Raw genomic sequence first — 7129 nt, 5'->3', positions numbered from 1 at the left:
CTAATCTAATATAATGATTTGATACTATGGTTTCTTTCAACCTAAATGCCCCAAAATAACATGAATGATTCCATACAAAGTTCTTAAATGAAGGTATTTTAGGTGTTTTATCTCATTTAATAGAATCCATTTTCTTCCCAGACCACAGATGTGATTATTTGTTGCCATTAAAAATAATAAAATGGTTTCATAACCGTATCCTGACTAAATCTGTTGAAGTATGTGATAATCCATCAACAAAACCTTCCTCTGATTTTAATTATTCAAAATAAAAAATAATTCATAACTTATTGCTTCTCTCACTCAAACCTTTGATCTCATTTCATTAAAATATGGTTCATGGACCATGAATTCCAAACATCAGTGTAAAACTAGAGGGAATAAGTTAGATGGAAGCTGGAACACAGAGTTGGGTGTTAAGTTATTTCTTAATCTTCACGAAGCGCATGATTACGGTGGCTGACAGGGGCAAACCCCCCCGCAACTTCAGAAAACACATGCACATAAACACAACACAAGCAGAGAGAGGGAGAGAGAGACAGGGGGAGAGAGGGAGACAGAGAGAGAGACAGAGAGAGACACAGAGAGAGAGAGAGAGAGACAGAGAGAGAGAGAGAGAGACAGAGAGAGAGAGAGAGAGAGAGAGAGAGAGAGAGAGAGAGAGAGAGACAGAGAGAGAGACAGAGAGAGAGACAGAGAGAGAAAGAGAGAGAGATTGAGCCGGGACACAGAGTTGGGTGATAAGTTATGTCTTAATCTTCACGATTATACATGATTACAGTGGCCAAGAGGAGCAAACTCCCCCGCAACTTCAGAAAACACAAGCAGAGAGAGAGAGAGAGAGAGAGACAGGGGGAGAGAGAGAGAGAAAGGAGAAAGAGAGACAGGGAGAGAGAGAAAGGGAGAGAGAGAGAGAGAGACAGGGGGAGAGAGAGAGAGAGAGAGAGAGGGGAGAGAGAGAGAGAGAAAACAAAAGGGAGAAAAAGAGAGAGAGAGAGAGAAGAAAAAAAAAAAAAAAAAAAAAAAAAAAAAAAAAAAAAAAAAAAAAAAAAAGGAGAGAGAGAGGAGAGAGAGAGAAAAAAAAAAAAAAAAAAAAAAAAAAAAAAGGAGAGATTTGATTTTTACAAAACCTTTATTTTTCAGAAAGACATTTCTTTCTCTACCAGAACATCATATTCTTAGATGCACAAAACCAATTAAAACCACATGTAATAAATAAATAATCTCATAAAAACACAGAGTGAAAGACGAGCTCATCGTCCTGTACAGAGCACAGAGCCGTGGTGAAACACCACTGGTCTAAAAACTGGGTTACATCTTTCATCAGAGAGAGGAACCTGAAGTCCACTCTCTCTCTGGCCTTCACCAGAGCCACGTACAGCCTGGTCAGCTCTAGTCCACACACGTTCTCTATCTGATTTTTACGACTTTTATAAATTGACATTTTGGCCTGACCCACAATAAAATTCAACATTTGCCACTTATTAGCATTTTTCTTTCTGTAGCCAGCACCAAAAATAAAAGCAGTCTTGACTTGTACTGGGTCCTGTTTCAAGGCTGACTCCATGGCAACCGGCTGTGTATCGCAATGACAATCGTGCGGACTGAGTAAACCTGATTACGGGGGCCAGACGTAGCTTGACAGATCAGGCCTAAACATACACGAACTTTGACATACATACAGATTTGCAACCACACCCCACCCCCCTATCCAGCGCCTTCACCGCTTCTTCCCCCAGTCAGGCGGGCAGGTCTGGGCCAGCGCCTTTGTTTGGCTGCAGGACCAGATGTCTGTTTGCCTGTCCTGGACTACCTCTACTCCATCACCCCCATTCCAATGCACCCAACATCCCACCCCCACTGCGTGTCCTGTTATAATGTTATGTGGTGTTATGTGCAGCAGTGCAAATGTACTGACTGTGTGCTTTGTGCTGAGGTGTTTTTTCCTGTTCCCACACTGTTCTTATTTTATGAGGATAGTCTGAGAACGGCTTTTTTATTCCCTCTCCTCTCCCAATGTCATGCTGTATGTGTTGCGAGGTTATATTTTGTTTTTTTTTTTTTTTTTTTTAGTTGTTCCCCCTGTCCTTCTTCCCCTCTGTTTGGTTGGGGGGCGCCTCTGGCCCTGTTGGTGTTTTTTGTTGTGTTTTTTTGGGAGGGGGGAGTTAGGGTTGAGCCACGTTATGGCGACTGGACGATTCCCATTGTCCCCCCCCCCCCCCCCGGGGGGGGGGGGGGCCCCCCCCCCCCCCCCCCCCCCCCCCCCCCCCCCCCCCCCTCCCCCCCCCCTCCCCCTCCCTCCGCGTGTTTGTGGGGGGGGCCCCCTCGGGGGGGGGCCGGGGTGGGGGTTGTGGGGGTGGGGGGGACGCCCGGGGGGGGGGGGGGCCCCGGGGGCCCCCGAACCCACGGCCTGGGGGCGGTACTCCAGCCCTCATCAGCCTCTCCGTGAGTCCAGGTCTGCTGCCATCCTTGAGATCCAGCCGGGCCCCCCACACCAGAGGCTCCTCCAGGAGCCAGAACAGAGACGCTACGGGTTCCAGTCTGGTCCATTTAAAATGTGTCCATGCTTTAAAAACTCCTTGGTAAAACGAAGGCAATTTACACAAAGAGATAAAACCACAGTCTACTAAAAACAAAGAAGCATCAAAACCCAGACCTGCAACCCCCCTTAAAATGGTGCTGGCTACAGGCCTCCAGACGACATCATCGTTATCATATAAAAACCTCTGTACAAACTGTAGTCTAAAAGCAGCAGTCCGGCTCTCCAAGTCAACCAGACCCTGCCCTCCCTCCTCTTTTGGCAGATATAAAACACACTTTGGGATCCAGTGCATCATATCCCAAAAGAACTTTAAAATAATCGACTGTATTGTTTTTAAAAGGCCAGCTGGGGGCTCCATACATTTTAACTTGTGCCAGAGGCTGGATGCCACCAAGTTATTAATGATGAGCACCCTGCCTCTGTACGACATGTGGGGAAGCAGCCACCTCCATTTTCCCAACGTCCCCTCCACCTTTTCAATAACTCCTTCCCAATTCTTATCCATGGTTCTCTGGTCCCCCAGATAAACCCCCAGGTACTTTAACCCCCCCCCTCTTCCAGGTCAACCCCCCAGGAAGCAGAGGGAGGCCTCCAGCCCAGCTCCCCACTGCCAGGGCCTCACTTTTAGCCCAGTTTACTTTGGCAGCAGAAATACTGTAAAACATCTGAACAATACGTCCTAAAATATCTACATCTTGTTGGTTTTTTATAAAAACTATGATATCGTCTGCGTAGGCTGATACAGTAAAAGGTGCAGTAAAACCAGGTAAAAACAGGCCAGTGATGCCAGAGCGGACATTATGCAGCATGGGTTCAATGGATAAGGCGTAAAGCATCCCAGACATGGAGCAGCCTTGTCTTATCCCCCTGTTTACTTTGAATGGTTTACACAACCCACCATTTATCTTCAGCACACTCTCAATGTTCTCGTACATTACCTTTATCTTGGCGATGAAACCAGGGCTGAGGCCGAACCTCTCCAGAACTTTCCACAGGTAACGGTTCTCAACCCGGTCAAACGCCTTTTCCTGGTCCAAAGAAACCAGACCAGTGTCTACGCCCAATGAACCAGAGACTGTCAAAATATCCCGAATTAGTGACACATTGTCAACAATGGACCTGCCGGGCACACAGTAGGTTTGTGTCCTATGAATGACCCGGTCCAATACCATCTTCAGCCTGGATGCCAGGACTTTAGACAGCATCTTGTAGTCTGTGCACAACAGAGAGACTGGCCTCCAGTTTTTAATCTCCTGTAGGTCCCCTTTCTTCGGGAGGAGGGTCAGCGCTGCCCTCCTGCAGCTCTGCGGCAGGGAACAACCATTAAAACTTTCTATAAAAACATCTAAAATGTCTGTTTTTATTACATCCCAGAAAGTTTTATAAAACTCTGAAGGGAGACCATCAATGCCAGGGGCCTTTCCCCCCTGCATGCTTTGTAAAGCTCTAGACACCTCCTCCTCCGTCAGGGGCCCCTCCAGCTCCACATTGTCGTCCCCAGACACCGTGGGCAGGTCTCTGCAGAAACTGGTAAAAGCCTCGTCATCCTCGGTGTACTCGGTGCTGTAGAGATCAGAGTAAAACTCCACAGCTCTCTGTCGGATCTTTGACGCTGTCGTTAACGGCTGTCCTCCTGCTGACCTCAGAGCATGGATCATCTGGCTCTGGCCATTCTTCTTCTCCAAACTAAAAAAGAACTTAGTTGGAGAGTCCATTAAAGCAGCAGTCTGGACCCTGGACCGGATCAGTGCCCCCTGTGCTCTCATGCCCAGCAGGTCTGCCAAGACGGCTTTTTTAGACTTGAGGTCCTCAATACAGCCTCGATTTCCTGTGGACTCTGCAGAACTCTGCATGTCCACTATAGATATCTCCAGATCGTTCATAGACTTGGCAATGTCTCGAGAAACATTGAGAGTGTACTGCTGACAAAGCTGTCTGATTTCAACCTTCCCAATGTCCCACCACTGCCTCAGGGAACTAAAATCTCTCCTCCTGTCTCTAAAACCTTTCCAAAAAAAAATAAAAACATCCCTAAAATGTGCATCTAAAAGCAAAGCCGTGTTAAAATGCCAATACGCAGATCTGGGTTTAATATTGGCAATGTAAACATCACAATACACATATGCATGATCAGAAAAACCGACAGGCAATATCCTACACCCTTTAAAAACATTAAAATGGTGCTTAAAACAATAAAACCTTTCTAGTCTAGCCATAGTCAACCGGTTGTCTCTGCTGTGGACCCATGTGTACTGTCTCTGCTGTGGACCCATGTGTACTGTCTCTGCTGTGGACCCATGTGTACTGTCTCTGCTGTGGACCCATGTGTACTGCCTCTGCAGTGCATGGCGGTCTCTCCAGACGTCTGAGAGACTATGTGTCTCCATCAGCCGCTGCATGGCTTGCTTAGAAGCAGCATGTGGTTCGTTATGGTTCCGATCTAAAACATCATCATGTGTACAGTTAAAATCCCCCCCCAAAAATAAAAACTCCTCTGGTTCACACTCACTTAAAACCGTACTGAGTTCATTTAAAAAAAGAACTCTATCAGGTCCTGAGTTTGGAGCGTATACGTTTATAAAAACCAGATTAAAAACTTCATACTGGGCTCTGACTACTAAGAGTCGGCCCTTTATTCTTTCTTCTACAGTGTGGGACTTTGGTAGAAAGTTTCTAGCAAACAGGATTGCTACTCCTCCGCTGATGCTGCTAAGATGACTTAGCACCACCCCCCCATCCCATTCCCTCCTCCAGTCTGTCTCATTTAAAGTGTCGCTGTGCGTTTCTTGCAACATTGCAATATTTACTCCTTTAAGTTTTAAAAACTCAACAAGGCAAGCCCTCTTCTTCACATCTCTGCCACCGTTTATATTACGAGTGGAGATTTTAAAATTACTCATCATGTCAGATGTGAGGAGAGACACACACAAAAAAAATGACACAAAAATGAAGACCAACAACAAACAGACGGACCTAGTCTTCCTCACTGTCTCCATCATTTAAAAGCTCCAGTTTGATCCTCTGAAACAGTTTGTTCAACCTGTAAAACTCCGGTAGAGTGAAGCCTCTCTCACCTCTAAGGTGCATCTGATCTCTTATTGAGATCAATAAAACATTTTTGTTCTCAAAATAGTCTTCAAGGTTTATGTTTTTGCTATTTTTAGTTTTCTGGAGGAACTGTCTTATTAGTTGTACCTGATACAGTTCTCCCTGTACCGACCCAACAGAGACCTGGGAGTCAGTCAGAGGCTGACTGAGTACACTACATTCCTCTTCCTCCTCATCTTCCTCCATTTCTAACTCCTCTTTCTCTTCCTCCTCCACCTCTTCTTCCTCCTCCTCCTCCTCTCCTTCCTCCTCCTCTCTCACTGCCATTTTTTTGGCTTGAGAACCCTTATTCCTGATGTCCTTTTTTTTTTCTTTTCCTTGCAGACAAATTTGTCATTTTCACCCAAAACAACCTCATCCCTCCTCTCTGCTTCTACTGCTGCGACTGCAGGGACAGTCAGCTCAGCCTCAGCTGATTCATCCATCTCACCTGTCTGTTCCCTACACACACCCTCACCTGTCTGTTCCCTACACACACCCTCACCTGTCTGTTCCCTACACACACCCTCACCTGTCTGTTCCCTACACACACCCTCACCTGTCTGTTCCCTACACACACCCTCAGCTGTCTGTTCCCTACACACACCCTCACCTGTCTGTTCCCTACACACACCCTCACCTGTCTGTTCCCTACACACACCCTCACCTGTCTGTTCCCTACACACACCCTCACCTGTCTGTTCCCTACACACACCCTCACCTGTCTGTTCCCTACACACACCCTCAGCTGTCTGTTCCCTACACACACCCTCACCTGTCTGTTCCCTACACACACCCTCACCTGTCTGTTCCCTACACACACCCTCACCTGTCTGTTCCCTACACAAACCCTCACCCGATTTCTTTCCTTTTTCTTTTTCTTCACCCACAGCACTTTCCCCTGTCACACACACACTTCCATCACCCTCCCCTCCCACTTCATTCACACAAACACCCGGTGTATTAACAGTACTCACCCCCCGTGCGGCGCCGGTCGCGGCAACGTACCACACCCGCTGCAGCACGCGGGAGCGGCATCGCCGCTCGGACGCGGCAGCCGGCCCCGAGGCAGCAGCCTCCTCCGGTACCCCCGGGGGAGCAGGGGCCGGCCCCGCACCGGCACCAGCCCTCCCCCCCGGACCGGGAGGATTCGGATCACCTGGTCTCGGGCAGGCCCTCACCGTGTGGCCCACCTCTCCACAACCAAAACATTTCATCTCTGATGACGTTGCAAAAATCACGTATTCATAATCATCTACTTTAACATGGAAGCGGAGGTTTAGCTCCTCGTCCCGATGGTTCAGTATCATATACAGCTGTCTACGGTGAGACACCACGTGCTTCAGCAACGGAGATTTATATCCAGACAGGATCTTTTTAACGGGGGAGACTATCTTCCCGTGTCTGGACAACTCTCTGCTGAGGAAGCCATCAGAGATGAACGGTGGGACGTTGGACAGGACCACCTTGGTGGCCGGTTGTGTCAGCGGTAGTACCTGA

The sequence above is a fragment of the Perca fluviatilis genome, chromosome 8 (assembly GCF_010015445.1).
Source record: "Perca fluviatilis chromosome 8, GENO_Pfluv_1.0, whole genome shotgun sequence".
NCBI lineage: Eukaryota > Metazoa > Chordata > Actinopteri > Perciformes > Percidae > Perca > Perca fluviatilis.
The sequence above is the reverse complement of the archived record's forward strand: the minus strand, read 5'-3'. Positions refer to the sequence as shown.